Source organism: Microtus pennsylvanicus, chromosome 4 (assembly GCF_037038515.1).
Source record: "Microtus pennsylvanicus isolate mMicPen1 chromosome 4, mMicPen1.hap1, whole genome shotgun sequence".
Taxonomy (NCBI): Eukaryota; Metazoa; Chordata; class Mammalia; order Rodentia; family Cricetidae; genus Microtus; species Microtus pennsylvanicus.
In genome coordinates, this window is record NC_134582.1 from 88803288 (window position 1) to 88819431 (window position 16144).

Sequence of the window (16144 nt, forward strand, 5' to 3'; positions counted from 1 at the left end):
ACGACTTGTAGATCAACACCCAATGTTCTGTCAGTCATTCTAGAAATAGTCTACCATCCAGTAAAAAAATAAAAGTAAAACACACACACACACACCACACACACACACACACACACACACACACACACACACACACATATTTATTTATTTATTTATTTATTTATTTATTTATTTATTTATTTATTTATTTATTTCAGATGTATGCTCAACTGTATGTTCTCACCTGTACTTCCATACTGGGTAATGAACCCAGAGCTTCGCACAGGTTGGCAAAAACTATGTTGTATCTCTACCCCTTTTGAGCAATTTTATTTTGACACACGGTCTTGCTCTGTATTCCAGACCAGCATCCAACTTGTGATCCTCCTGCCTCAAGCTTCCTGGGTAACTGAGATGACAGGTTTCTACCACCATGACTGCTCATGTATATATATATTTATATATTTAGTTGAAATTGAGACTGAACAAAAAAGTGGACGACTTTGTCATGGGACTTTGTGCAAATTGTTTAATCAGTTCGTGCCTCAGTTTCCTGGTTTCAGATCAAGGACTCTAACAGCGGTTGTCACGAAAGCTTGTTGTCATAAAAGCCTGTTGGGAGGCCACGTACACACAGAGCTTCGCAGAATGTCTGGAAAGACATTCCCTTGTCTTACTTAGGGTCACTATTGCTGTGATGAAGACAACGACTAAGCAAGCTGGGGAGGAGAGGGTTTCTTTGGCTTCCACTTCCACATTGTAGTCCATCACTGCAGGAGGTCAGGACAGGAACTCAAGCAGGACCAGAACCTGGAGGCAGGAGCTAAAGCAGAGGCCATGGAGGAGCGCTGCTTACTGGCTTGCTCTTCATGGCTTGCTCAGCTGCTTTCTTATAGAACCCAGGACCACCAGCCCAGGGGTGGCCACACCTATAATGGGTTGGGCCCAACCCTCCCCCACCAATCACTAATTAAGAAAATTCCTTATAGGTTTACCTATAACCCAATCTCACGGAGGTATTTTTCTCAAGTAGGGTTTGTTTGCTTCTCTACTTTGTGTCAAATTGACATAAAACTAGCCAGCACAGCTATCTATTACATTTCTTCTGTTACATATGATTCTTTGACACTCATGCCGACAATCTGCAGTTGTCAGACTCTGAAACCTTAAGTCTGGCCATATAGCCTGAAATGAGCTGCCAAGAGGTTGGTGTGTGGCTCTGTCCCCTTCCTTTGGTGTAAACATTGCTCTGTCTGCCAGAGGAATATTAATGAACTTACCCTTCCAACATCCACAACTTTCTATAAAACATTGGCAATCATGGGCCTATGTCAAGAAGATGCTAGCTCGACTCAGGGAAGTAACAACCAGGTTTGGTTTCATAGACTCCCTAGCTTTGAACCTAACCCTGTCATCTACTTTGTGGTGATTTGGGAGATTGACATGTATGAACTCCACCCCTTGACTAATAACCTACATCACTGTGACCAAGATTCCTCATAGAAGCCGGAGAAAGCTTCTGGAAACTTAAGGTAGAGCTTTCTTTAACCCTTTTGTATTTGGGAACTTTGGCCCATCCTAGCAGAGGAGGCTTGTGGAGCTACTCCATCTGCTACAGTGTGTTGGAGACTTTATCTCTTGGCAGACCAGAAAGGCCAGAGCAGCCAGAACTAGGGCTCAGCCTAGAACCTCCAGGTCTACTCCTAGTTAACTACTTCCATTACCTATGTCCCACTGCCCTTTCCAAACAGTTCTAACAAACTGAAGGCCAAGCACTCAAAACAGGAGCCTGTGTGGGATCACCATAGCAACTCCTACCCCTTCCCCACTGATGCCTTCCTCGGCCCTGATCTTGGACTGAGCCCCTGTGCTCAGCCCAGCAGACCAAGCCAGTATAGAGTCCAATTTTAGTAAATGGGCTTTGGTTGGCTGGCTGCAAGAGGCTCTGTAGCCAATGAACTGATTAGGCTCTAAACAACCAGTTAAGCTAGTGGATTAGTGTGTGATTGAGCTGCAGCCGATGAAGTTATCGTCTGTGCTCTGTTTTCCTACAAATGCCATCCAGTTGCGTTGTTGTTGGCTGCGGTTCTACAGACCCTTGCTCTGGTTTGGCTTGGAAGCTGCTCAGTTTTGTGAATTGTTGTCTGATGTTCAGATAACCCGCTGCTGGGTTTAATTGGTCTAGGGACTTTCCCTTTTCAAATCCCCAGTAGCTGTTTCGGGAGAGCATCACATGCGTGGCTTGTTTAAGGCTATCCTTGCACTATACGCTTAGATAATCATCCCTCCAGTGGGTGATGGAGGAGTCAGATGAGAAAGTTCTATGCAATTTTGGAGACAATGATGCAAATGGACGGATTTGGTGGATCTGGGGCTGTTTCCCTGCTTGCCTTTCTCTGCACTTGCCAACACCCACTAACAGTCCACCAAGGTAGCACCAGAAAGGACAGGAGCCCAGGAGGTAATTTGCACAAAATGACTAACTAAACAAAAAAAAAATAATTCTTAATGGTGATGAAGAAGATTAAACAGGACAAAGGGAGAAAGCCGCTTTGTATGGACCCATTGTTTCTAAAGAGGTGGTGATCCGAATAGGTAAAGTGGGTTGGTCTGAGAGGCTAAAGATTAAGACTGAAAGCAGTTCTGGGGTTGACTACACAGTTTTAAAGAGCTGTGTGAGGGGCTGGAGAGATGGCTCAGTGGTTAAGAGCACTGCCTGTTCTTCCAAGGGTTCGGAGTTCAATTCCCAGCAACTACATGGTGGCTCACAACCATCTGTAGTGAGGCCTGGTACCCTCTTCTGGCCTTCAGGCATACACGCAGACAGAATATTGTATACATAATAATAAATAAATATTTTTTTAAAAAAAGAGCTGTGTGAGTATCTGCAGCTGCTTTCTCTTTGCAATCAAGCACCAGCCACAGGGCGCGGTCATCAAATACATCCCATTGAGGACCAGCCACCCGACTGCCCACAATTTCTGAGGCCTAGGTGAGAGGAAGAATGAGGATATGATGGCTCAGAGAAATAGCAAAATACCTCCTCTATGCTCAAACCTTGCCATGGGCACAGGCCAGACAGCTAGCAGCCAAAACTGCCCTCTCTCCAAGGTCCCCAGCCCTTGACATTCTTGAGCCATTATTCATATCCCCCTCAAGTCTTTTCTGTGACAAGAACGAACCTGACTTTTTTTTACCTGTCACTCAATCTGAGATAAACGGACTTACATGATTATTATTGCCTCTTCTGATAAGCCTGCTGGCTCCTCAGCCTGGTTACCATTTAGATAGGAAATAGCAGAGGGAGGAGGGCAAAGTGTCCTTAATAGAGTAAAACTGGAGAGTAGAACATTCCAGGCCTTAGACTCCTAATGGGTATTTTATTTTCTTCTTTCTTTCTTTCTTCCTTTCTTTCTTCCTTCCTTCCTTTCTTTCTTTCTTTCTTTCTTTCTTTCTTTCTTTCTTTTGTTTGTTCGTCCTTCCTTCTTTCCTTTCTCCCTTTCCTTCTTTCTTTAAAAAAAAGTGTGTGTGTAGCCATGGAGCCCAGAAGATAGCATTTGCTCTCTCTCTCTCTTTTTTTAAATATTTATTTAATTATTATGTATACAATATTCTGTCTGTGTGTATGTCTGCAGGCCAGAAGAGGGCACCAGACCTCATTACAGATGGTTGTGAGCCACCATGTGGTTGCCGAAAATTGAACTCAGGACCTTTGGAAGAGCAGGCAATGCTCTTAACCACTGAGCCATCTCTCCAGCCCCCAGCATTTGCTCTCTTGAAGCTAGAATAAGAGGCGATTGTGAGGCACCTCTCATGGATGCTGGGTACTGAACTTGAGTCTTCTGGGAGAGCAGTAAACACTCTTAACTCCTGAACCGTCTTTCCGGCAACCCCCAGCGGGCAATCTGACAGGGGGCCATTTATTTCTCTGTCCACTGGGGCCTGGTAAAAGCCATAAAGGAAAATGTGCTGGGTCCCCCAGACTAGAGCTAAAATCAGAGACTGACCACTTGCAATTCTTCACCCCACCTTGCCCCATAGGTTAGTATACAGTTGCGAGATAGTCAATCACCCTGTGAACCCTGAGTTTGCATTTGCATTAACTAAAAAAAAAATCAGCTTTGGGTCAGGAGGCAGTGTCAGCAACTAGTTGATAGAAAGTAACCATAGAGAATCAGAGGGAGTCTGGAAGATAGATAGAGAGATGCACAGGAAGTAGTAGGGAGGGACTTAGTGTGGTGATCTTTTTGGTTTGGCAGAGTGGAAGGATGCTCTCTTTCTGAGATACTGGCAAGAGAGGAAGGTCAGCAAGTTGCTTCTCAACCTCTTTGAACTAACAGGTTTTCACCACAGCCTCTGATCCCGAGTCTTATTAATAAATAGAACGCTAGAGATTTAATTAAAAACTGCATTTGGTGACAGTGGCAGGAGGCAGATCTGGAGGGACTGTAAAAGCTCCACTGGGCCACTGTCTGACAAGTGGAGCCACAGTTACTGGCTGAACCGCAGTAGATTCAGATACAGCCATTGTGCCCAAAGAAAACAACAGCATATCTGAGACTCTCTGGTACTTAAATGCAGGCTGCGTTCTGTTTTAGCATTTTGCAAAAATACTGTCTGTTTGAGAGCTGTTCTTGTTAAACAGGGTGAGAGCTCTGACGTGAAACGTAATCGTGCCTCGGGAGATGAAGCCCCTGTCTATGGTTTAAATACAGGCATTTCCTTCACACAGACACACATAGAAGCATACAGAAGAACACACACACAGACACATATAGAAGCATACAGAAGAACACACACACATATACACACAGACAGACAGATGCACAGAGACTCCTCTTCCATTCTGCTCCCTCCTCAATCTACCCAGGTGACACTGTAGAGGGCTATCATTTAAGCTCTGAGACACTGGGTTTCCTAAGAGCTCTGGAAAATCCTAGGTGGGTCACCACATTTCTGAGGCCTTTTAATTTGGCCCCAAGCATTCCTTCTGTTGTGAGGGACTTTTATTTTGAAAATTGGAGGGGAATTTTTGTTTTGATTTACGTTGTTGTTGTTGTTGTTTTGTGTGTGATTCGGTATGTATGTGCCATGACGTGCATGCACAAGTCAGGACAACCTGTGAGAGTCATTTTTCTCCTACTGTGCAGGTTGGAGAGATGGAAATCAGGCCACCAGGCTGGCGACAAAGCACCTTTAACCTCTTTACCAGGCTGAGTCATCTCCAGAGCCAGCCTTTTGTTTCTAAGCCTCCTTCCACTCCGTTTTCCTGTTTATCAGCAAGCCCTTCCTTGCTTTCCCACGGTCACAGCTGGTGTGGGAGCCACCCTGCCCGCTTGCCTCCTTCCATAGCATAAAGACATGGCAGTATCGCCTGCCAGGTGTCATCCCATCAGAGGTGTTGGTGCAGATGTTGTCACCTCTGTCTGCATGACAACCAGATGCTGGAGGCCCCAGGCAGCTGGAAGCACAGTCAGCCTGGAAACTAACATGTTCGCTGTCACTGAGTTCTTGCAATGAATCCTTTTAAGAGAGAAACAGTAGAGATGCTGAGGGTTTAAATACCATGAAGAGGAGGAAGAGATCACTGGATTCTGCTCATCTCATTCTTTTGGAGGAGAAGATTTTTACTTTTTGCCTTTATTAATATACCACTGACAAAATGTATGCATTCAAGGCATGCAATATGATAATTTGATGCATATATACATTGTGAAATGATTGCCATAATCAAGATAATGTGTCTATTACAGTGCATGGGTTGTGATTTGTGTGTGTGTGTGTGCCCGCTTACAAGATGAACTCCTAGTGAACTTCAAGTAAGCAACACAACATTTTTATTTATTTATGTATATATTTATATATTTAAACAGGGTCTCTCTATGTACCCCTGGTCGTCCTGGAACTCTTTATAGACCAGATTGCCCTCCCTCTGTTTTCCAACTGTTAAGATTAAGAATGTACACTGCCATGCCCGGCACAATACAGAGATGTTACCAGACTGTGTACTAGGAGCCTGGAGCTTATCCCTTTGCCCTTCTTTAGGACAGGGTCCTATGCATCTCAGGCTTGCCTGAGACTCACTGAGTAGCCAGGGATGGTTGAATCTCTGATCCTCTACTTCCCAGTCCATGCTGTGCCAACACCAGGACGCCATGCATCTCAGCAAGCAATCTGCTCAGTGAGCTCCATCTGCAGCCCTTGATATTCTTACCTTCGAAAGTGAGACACTGGGATCAACGTTTCCCCCGTTGCTTCCCTGCCTCTGACAATTCATTCTTTTATCTGTTCTGTACATTTATTTAAAGTTCTGTTTATAAATGAGATCACTGTATATAGAGTTTTTGTTGGGAACTGCCGGCTCCCCAAATAACCGCACAGCGTCTTATTAATTTTAAACGCTCGGCCAATAGTTTATTTAGTCTTGATACTAACTAGCTCTTACAACTTAAACTGACCCACAGTTCTTATCTACACTCTAGCACAGGGCAGTACCTTTTCTCGGCATGTGTTAATCTGCTTCCTCTGCATCTGGCTGGCTACTCCGCCCCCTTCTTCCCTGGGCTATCTTTTTATCCACAAGTCCCCCCTAACCTCTACCTGTCTACTGGCCATTTAATGATGGAGGAAGGTCATTGGCTAATAAAGGAACTGCCTTGGCCCATTTCATTGGTTAGAAGATAGGTGGGAGGAGTAGACAGAACAAAACGCTGGGAGGAAGAGGAAGTGTGCTCAGACTCAACAGCTCTCCTCTCGGGAGCAGACGCCTCAGAGAGAGACACCATGCTCCCCGCTCCAGGGAAGATGCACGCTATGAAGCTCCGACCCAGGATGGACTTAGGCTAGAATCTTCCCGGTAAGACCGGTGCTATACAGATGATAAGAAATGGGCTAGTCCAGGTGCGAGAGTTAGCCTAAAAGAGGCTAGGTAGAAATGAGCCAAGCAGTGTTTAAATGAATACAGATTGTGTGTTGTTATTTCGGGGCAAAAGCTAGCCGAGCAGGCGGCTGGGGTGTTGGGGATGCAGCCCCGCCGCCGCTCCATATTACTACAAATGGCGCCCATGTGGACAACTGCTTCCACATAAAGCCTGAGACAGTAATTCTAGAACAAAATGACAGCTTTGTGCATGGTTTCTTGGTAACAGCTCTCTCGGGTCTACTCTGCTTGCCAGAGGCAAGCAAGCGCCTCATCTAAGAGAGGCTTCCTGACTCAGCTTTAGCTGCAAAGCTTGCAGCTCATTAAGAGGTCCTGCCACGAAACACTTAAACGGTGTTGATGAAAAGCTGAACACATGCTTTTCGGTTTTCAGCCGTAGCAGGAAAAAAGCTGTGCCGTTTAAAAATGCCGGCTTTCTGGGCCATCCTGCCAGGGCAAACTCTGACTGTTTGAGGCAGGAGGGCCGGCTACCGAGAGAGGACTTGAGTGTTGTCTGTTGTAGCTCGCTGGCTGGCGGGGACCTTGAAACGCCAGTTGTGGCTATAAACATGGCTACAGCCAGTACCTCAGCCATGAGGCTGGAAAGCTAAGGATCCAGCCGTCAAAGCCACGGCGTTAGTCCTACTGATATTGCTTGGTACATTAAAGACTCATGTGGTCAGAAAAACAGAGATACAGTAAAGAGAACGTCAAAGACAAAGAAAAATTTTAAATGATTTACAGTGTTAAAATATATGCAGACTAAAAGTTAAAATTCTTAAAGTAAACCTCTGTGACTTCAAGGTGTGGTAGCACACGCCTTTAATCCCAGTGCCTAAAAGGCAGAGACAAACAGATCTCTGTGAGTTCAAGGTGTAATAGCAAACACCTTTAATCCCAATGCCTGGGAGGCAGAGACAGGCGGATCTCTGAGAGTTCAAAGACAGACTGGCCTACAGAGTTATTCCAGGTCAAAGATATACGCTCAAAAAGCAAAAAGTTAACGTAGGAATATCACAGCTTAGATTCTTAAGTGCCTAGTGATTTAAAGGCACAAATCAAAAGTGCTCCTGGATAGTAAAAAATTGCAGATTCACAATAGGACAGATTCAGACCACTAAATGAGTCACACTGTTGGATGAATGTACGTAGGCTTGGGAGAGAGAAGAAAAAGAATATAGAGATAAAGTTAATGGTTTTTAAAAAAAGGTAAAGTCTTTAAAGAGACAGAGTACAGATAGTTAAGAGATTAAAAGAAATAAAGAGAAATAAGCCACGTAAAAATGGAAAATCCACAGAGACTCTGGATTATGTACATTGTGTTTTCTTTAAAATTTTTGACTGTGAAGGAGCTAAGTACAGAGAGACATTTCATTATATGGGCTGCCAAGTGGAACCAGAACAGATATCATGAGGGTATGATTTCAGAATTTGGGTCTAAGGATATGATACTTTGGAAAAGAGATTCTTCTTTTGTTTTCACAGAGGATCAGATCTTGTGGATTGCATTTATCCCGATATGGTATGATGGACCATGCCCTCCTGAAGGGTTGTGTGAACACCTTCAGAAAATTGCTTTGCTCAACTGCCAACTGAGATGAAACTAGCACACAGGTTATACCATGAAAGACCTAATTAACGACGCCCCCATTCAGCAGGAAGCAGTTTGGAGAGAAAAAACTGCACCCATGTTCCCAAATATGGTTTATAAAACGTTCTTTAACATTTAAAGGGGGATATTATATAGATATGAATAATTTGCATTAGTATAGATTTTGCTTTATTGATAGAGATTTAAGGTCAATTTTGTTATATGTATAAGTGTTTCTGATTTTGATTAAGGTATTGTGATTGTGTAGTTCATTTAAATATGTACTGTATAATTAAGAAATATAGGTTGTTAATGGATAATCATCGATAATAGTAAAGCTTGCAGTCATGTTAGTTAGATTTTCTAGATATATAGAGATATATTTTAGATAGACATTCTTCATGTCTTTCAAAGATTACAGAATAGGACATTTAATGTTTTAATAACTGAGGACTTTTCATGACAATGAGACACTCTGCTCCTGGCAGCACCAATCTACTTCAGGAAGAAGATGGGCATCGAAGAGGATCTTTATGGAGTTTGATAGCCATTTGGGCAAGAAACTGTTCTTGCCTGGACTATTGCATAAACTGGACACAGAGAACCCACAGAGAGAGGACTACTGAACTTGCCTAAGGTGAGATGATCTTTCGGGGTTCCTGATTCACGAAAGAGTCTGTGAGACATTCTGCAGGACACAACAGATAGTGACTGAACTGACTTTGAATTTTCCTGCTTTATGGAAATGTCTGCTGGATACCATGGGCCTGAAGGCTGAAGATGGATGCCCCAACGGTACAGAGGAACTTTGGGTGACTGTCAAGGCAGCGAGATGTCTCTGTCATTTCTAGAGTTTTAAAAGTTGCTTTTTTCTTGTTTGCTTAGGTAGTATTGTATCTTTCTGGAGTCTTTGATGGAGTTAAGAATAGTTAGTTATAGTTATAGTTTTCCTTAGTTATGATAAAGATTATTGTAATTTTTACTTGATAACTGTTTTGTTATATGTAATTTTGTTATGTTAAAGTTAAAGCCTTCCTTTTTTTTGTTTAAACCGAAAAAGGGGAAATGATGGAGGAAGGTCATTGGCTAATAAAGGAACTGCCTTGGCCCATTTCATTGGTTAGAAGATAGGTGGGAGGAGTAGACAGAACAAAACGCTGGGAGGAAGAGGAAGTGTGCTCAGACTCGACAGCTCTCCTCTCCAGAGCAGATGCCTCAGAGAGACGCCATGCCCCACTCCCGGGCAGACACACGCGATGAAGCTCCGACCTAGAATCTTCCCGGTAAGCGCACCTAGGGGCGCTACACAGATGATTAGAAATTGGCTAAATTAATATGTGAGAATTAGCCTAGATAGAAAAGGGCCAAGCAGTGATTAAATGAATACAGTTTGTGTGTTGTTATTTCGGGGCAAAAGCTAGCCGAGCAGGCAGCTGGGGTGTTGGGGATGCAGCCCCGCCGCTCCTTATTACTACAATTTAACTCTTTATTAAACCAATGAGAGCAACAAATGCTCACAGTGCACACAAGGGTTATTCCGCAGCACACGTGCACAGAAGAGTCTGACTTATTTCACTTTATATAGTGCCTACCAGGCTTGTCCATGTTGTTACACGTCACAAGGCTTCCTTCTTTTGATAACTGAATATTACACGGGACACGGGAGCGCACACACACACACACACACACACACACACACACACACACATCCTTGGTTTTTATCCATTCATCTGTCCACAGACCTTTAAGCTGACTCTAGATCTTGGCTACTGTCTAATATTGCAATGAACTTGGGAGTTAAGACATGTCTTGGAGTTATTGATTTCATTCCTTTGGATTTAGATTTCCATGATTTATGATGGCTTTAACATTCTTTATGGCGATGCAAAGATGGTAAGCATTCTGTAGAAACTGTACTTGTATTTTGGAGTTGGGTCTTTTGTTGGGCTGATGATTCATGTAGTTCAGATCCCAGCCATCTGTCAGCCCCATAGCTACCTGACACTGTAATTTGCCATGCTCCACAAGTTAGGATGTCTGGAAGGTTCGGTGGATTAAGTACAGTTCAACCTAGGACATTGTCAACTTGCCATCAGTTCATAGGGACCTATACACATGGTAAATCAAAGAGCAACTATGCTCCCTAGAGTAGCATTGCTGAGTGGTCTGATGGGGGAGGCAGTGGATAAGCTCTCCTTTGTCTTCTAAGGCTTGGCCAGAAGCTCTGAAGGCACTTGCCCCAAGAAGAGGGACACTGAATTCTTTTCTCTGGCAAAAGAAATGTAGGAAATATCAGCAGTCTCTTTAGTATGCAGTATATGCAAATCAGTTGCATTTAAAGCAGGAGCCCAAGCATAGAAGCTCTCCTGAAGAAGCCCTTGGTGCTTCATGCCGGCTTTAGTCTCTCCACTGCATTAGAGGGTCAGGCCCAGAACTTTCCTGGCTGTTTTTCCACGCTTCCGGCTTCTAGTTCATTTCACACGCAATGATGTGGTCCCAAAGATCTCTGGGCAGCTTTCCTAGGTTGCTCACTGCCTATTGGCTTTCTGCAGCTTCCTACTGATGGAGGCTTCTGTAGGGGACGGAAGGGTCAAAAAGAGCATCACGTAGAAGGCTGTCCCACTCCTGTTCCAGCAATCACTGGTCCCCAGTAGGACACTTTTGTCCTTTTCCCTGATGTGGTTTCGTCTGGAATGTCCCCCAGAGACCCGTGCGTGCGTAGAGAGTTAGTCTTTGGCTTGGTGCTACTGGGAGACAGTGGAGCCTTTGGAAGGTGGGGCCCAGCGGGAGGTTTTAGTTTATAGCTCATCCCAGCTGCCCTATGGTGAAGGACTAATTCCTGGTGTGCTATCCTGGTTCACCGTGAGCCCAGAAGTAAGTGCCTACCAGCCACAGCCCGAAACCACTGTAACCACGGGCTAAGCGTCCTTTCCTCTTTATAATGTGACCAGGTCAGTTGTTTTGTCACAGTGTGGAAGAACTGACTGCCACATCCCTTCAGACCTAGAGGTGGTAGCCATTCCCAGCATCTGCTATCTCTGCCCACGCTTCTGTATGTAATTGTTTCATTATCTTTCCTGCAGTTAAATACTCTGAAATATTCCATCTGTTTCCTGTCAGGCTCTGGCCTCTGTTGTCACTACTGTGCTTTTCATTTAGGTTTACAGTAACCTGGGGATGTCTGTCTGCAGATTTAATTACTGAAGCCTGCAGTTTCCTGCTGAGGTCCACACTTTTGAATAAAGAGCCTATGACAAGGTCCGTGTGTGTGTGTGTGTGTGTGTGTGTGTGTGTGTGTGTGTGTGTGTATGTGTGTATGGGGTGGTGTGTGCGTGGTGTGGTATGTGTGTGTGTTATGTGGTGTGTGTGTATGTATGTGGTATGTATGTGTGTGTGATGTGTGTGGTGTGTGTGCGTGTGTGTGGTGTGTGTGTGTGCGAGTGTGTGTGTTATGTGGTGTGTGTGTGTGATGTGTGTGCGTGTGTGTGTTGTGTGTGTGTGTATGTATGTGGTATGTATGTATGTGTGGTGTGTGTGCAAGTGTGTGTGTGGTGTGCATGTGTGTGTGGTGTGTGTGTGTGTGTGCGTGTGTGTGTGTGTGTGGTGTGTTCAAGCTACAGGTCAAGCTTAGGATTCATTCCATTAGGCTGGCTGGCCAGCAATTCCGGAGATCCTTCCATTTCTGCTCCCCATCCCTGAGGTCACAAGTGTACACCTCCATCCTTGGGGACATACAGGGGACTTCGCTTAGACCCTCCACTTGTCCACAGGTACTTTGCTTACTGAGCCATCTCCCCACCCCCTCCCATGTGCCTCTTGTACATTTTAATTTGAATAACTTCTTACTACCACCCATTGTAGGGCAGGCGGGCCTTGCCCTTCAGATCCTCCTGCCGCAATCTTCTGAGTAACAGGGATTAAAGCCCTTGCTCCTGGACCCAGCTGCTAACTGTGGATTCTGTACTTTCAGTTTTTCTCTCAGGATTCTCATCTGTTTACTACTTTCTTTCCTGGCTGGGTTCCTGATTTGTAAAAAAAAAAAAAAATGTGAAGATGAAAAATTTAGGCAGTAATATGTAGTGTCACTATGTGACCTCATGCAATTGCTTAATGTCTTTTGAGCCTCAGTTTTCCTCATCACTAAAATGGACAAAATAGAGTTACCTTATCTGATAGGGTTTACATGATAGCTAACTAAATTTAACATGTGAGGCAGGGGCATAGCTGTGAGAGTAAGTATTTAATTTACGGCAGCTATTATTTTATCAGAGACAGGATTATACTTGGTATTAAATGATAGGGTTTTTGCATTCCAGCTTTGGCACCAAGTAGTTGGTTGACCTTAGGGCTGTTGCGTAAGCCCTTTCAAGTTTAAGTTTCTACATTCACAGGGTGGGGCTAGCACTACTTGGCTTGCTTATCAGTCGGCAGACAAAAATATGATCCCGTGTGGGATGTTTGTAGACACGAAAGCGCTGTACAAATAGAAGGTAGCCTGCCCACACACCGGTCCCAGATCCCTTTCGTGCTCTAAGTGGGTGTTTTCTCAGGTTCCTCCTTGGCCAAAGAGGAGACTAAAACAGGGGGGTGGTTATGGGTTATTGTTGGGAGCAGTGAACCCCCAGATTCTGAATTTCTTGTAAACAACTTGTTTTCCCCTAATCTGAGTGCCTACAGCTGCTCTGAGCACGAGACCTTCAGGAGTTCCTGATGGCAGGAGAGTGGTTTCTGGTGGGTTTGGCTGTCGCGTGGCTATCTCTATATAATCTGCTCCTGAACACAGTAAAGGGGGCATTCTTGGGGAATTCAAGGATGACACATGTCGCTCTCTCGGGCGCGAACTGGGTGCCAGCGCACAGAGCGCAGACACTGGGGCGCGGGGCGCTGGAGACGGAAATGGAGGGAATGGCAGGTAAGGTGCGATTGCTCGGATTGCTCCGCAGCTCCCTGAAGATCCCTTGTTCCTTAGAAGCCTAAAGCTGGCACTCGCTGGCTTTGTCTGCAATGAGGACTAGAAATGGTAGACCCAGAGCAGACCTTGAGCGTTTGGTGGTCAGGATGGAGACAGCCCAGCCCAGCAGGACTGGACAGAGAGTTAGGGGGGTTGCAGCGACCATTCTGGATAACTGATGGTACCAGATCGGCAGTTCATGGCTGGCTTAGCCTAAGTGGAACCTAGGACCAAATGGGAGTCTCAGGCCCTGTCCCACGTAACTTGGTGTTTACAGTTTCTCCTAAGTGGGTGTCTCTTTACAAGATACTGAGTGGGGAGGACAGGCGTCATGTCCCCAGGTGACTCTGCCTGTATGCACCGCTGGTACAGAGAGACTTCAGGAAGAAATCCTCAGGAAGATTTCCGGAAGATTCTGCTGCCTCAGCGCCTGTACGATCTTGCTGACTTCCCTGCATGTGTCCTGAGACCATGGGACTTCCGTCTGTCCTCCTGAGGTGCCAGGGACCTGACACAATACTGTGGCTGGCAAGGGACCAAAGGCATTTATGAGGCTCTGCCAGCTCTGTCTCCTCAGGACGATTATGCCGGCATTTGAGTGACCCAAATACATGTTTGTCCTTCTGGGTTCTTCCTCCGCTATTATATTCTCGGTGTGTGCATCTCCTCTTGCTGTGGGGTGACAGGAGGAGTCTATGGCCCTGCTTAGGTATTTTTGAAAGACAGCTGGCTGATGTATTTCCTATTTCCCATAATCCTTTTTTCTCTCTTCAAGTTTCCTTTTGAGATAGGGCCACTCTCTGTAGCCATTGAATGATTCATCTTCTTTCCTAGAAGTCTTTTTTCCCTTTTGTTCTTCCTTTTTAAGATTTTGTATTTATTTATTTGGTTGGTTGATTTTGGTTTTTCAAAACAGAGTTTCCCGGTGTAGCTTTGGTTGTCCCAGAACTCGGTTTGTAAACCAGACTGGCCTTGGACTCAGAGATCTACCTGCCTCTGCCTCCTGAGTGCTGGGCTTAGAATGGGCACTGCATCAGGCTTGGTTTTATTTCTAGTTCTGTGGAGGTGTGTAGATTTGCTGTATAGGAGTACAGTGTTCTTGGAAACTATAAGAGAGGGCTGGATTCTCTTGGAGCTGGAATCACAGGTGCCTGTGAGCTGCCTGACATGGGTGCTGAAAACCGAACCTGGATCCTCTGCAAAAACAGTACTTTGGCACTCTCAACCACTGATCCAACCCTCCAGCCCCTCCCTTCCTTTCTTTTCTTCCTTCCTTTCTTTTTCAGACAGGATCTTACTCTGACTCACTCCTTCTAGGTGTGTTCTCTGTGTGTCTCTCTGTGTCTCCTTCTCTCTCTGTGTGTGTCTGTCTGTTTCTGTCTCCTCTCTCTCTCTCTCTCTCTCTCTCTCTCTCTCTCTCTCTCTCTCTCTCTCTCTCACACACACACACACACACTTTTAAGTCCAGACTAATGTATAAATCCAAACAGTCTCCCCCAAGTGTTGAGATTATAGACATGGCTTTTTCATTTTTCCTTTAATGAAGCTGAGTACTGTGTGTCTGTAACTTGGCTTTTTCATGCAGGCCCGGTTGGTAACACACCACAGGAGATCTGTTGTCAGGAAGCACACCCATGGTTGGGCAGGACGTAACTTTTGGTTTATGGCACGTATTCCAGAACAGAGAAAGATGGTCAGCTATGGAGGAGAGGACTGAAATGTCAAAACTAGGCACCTGGAGGGGGTCCCTGCAAACTGCCTGTCCGTTCTGATTTCCTTTTTTACTTAGAAACCGTATGTCCCATGCCATCTTTAGAGCCCCCCTGCAAACCACTACGCCTCATCAAGGACTTCTTAACCAGCTGGAAGGCGATGAAGAACAAAGTAACACAGTTTTGAGCAGGGACACACACACACAGAATCTGAGATTTGTACATTTAGTCAATACTAAAGAGGTTGGCAGTGGGGCCTCCAGCATATCTGTGTGTCAGACTGTGGGTGCTTTCCTCTGTGTGGCTTAAGGAAACTGAGCTCGCCCTGGTTCTCCTTAGTGGCAAGCAGGGTGGGACAGCTGCCCACAGGGGAATTTTGCAGGGCGTATGCTTTAAAAAGGACCTTGGCATCAGTTCAGACACCTTGTGGCTGCAGGCTCAGGGCAAATGGCTAAACATCTTAGAGCTCAATTTTCCTGTCCAAACTGAGGACAGTATTGCCTGTTTGGGAATGTCTGTTTCAAAGATCTGGGGTCTGGAGAGATGACTCAGCAGTTAAGAGTACTTACGGCTCTACAGAGAATCTACAGTCGATTCCCAGCACTTACATGGTGGCTCACAGCAATCCCTAACTCTAGGCCCTCATATGGTACACAACCATACACACAAAATAAATCTAAAGACTGGATATATATTGGATGGACAGAATCTTAAGATTTAAGATAAAGCAAAATACCTAACATTCTTTGTAATCGGAAGTTTCTCTCCCACCTGCCAGTTTCTGAATAATCACTCTGAGGTTTAATATTAATTACAAACTGTTTGGCCTGTTAACTGAGGCTTGTTATTAACTAGTTCTAACAACTTAAATTAACCCATTTCAATTATTCTATACTAGTGGCTTTTTACCTTACATCTTGCTTCTCCAATGGCTGCTGGTATCTCCCTGACTCCGCCTTTTTCTCCCTTTATCTCTGGATTTTCTGCCTGGC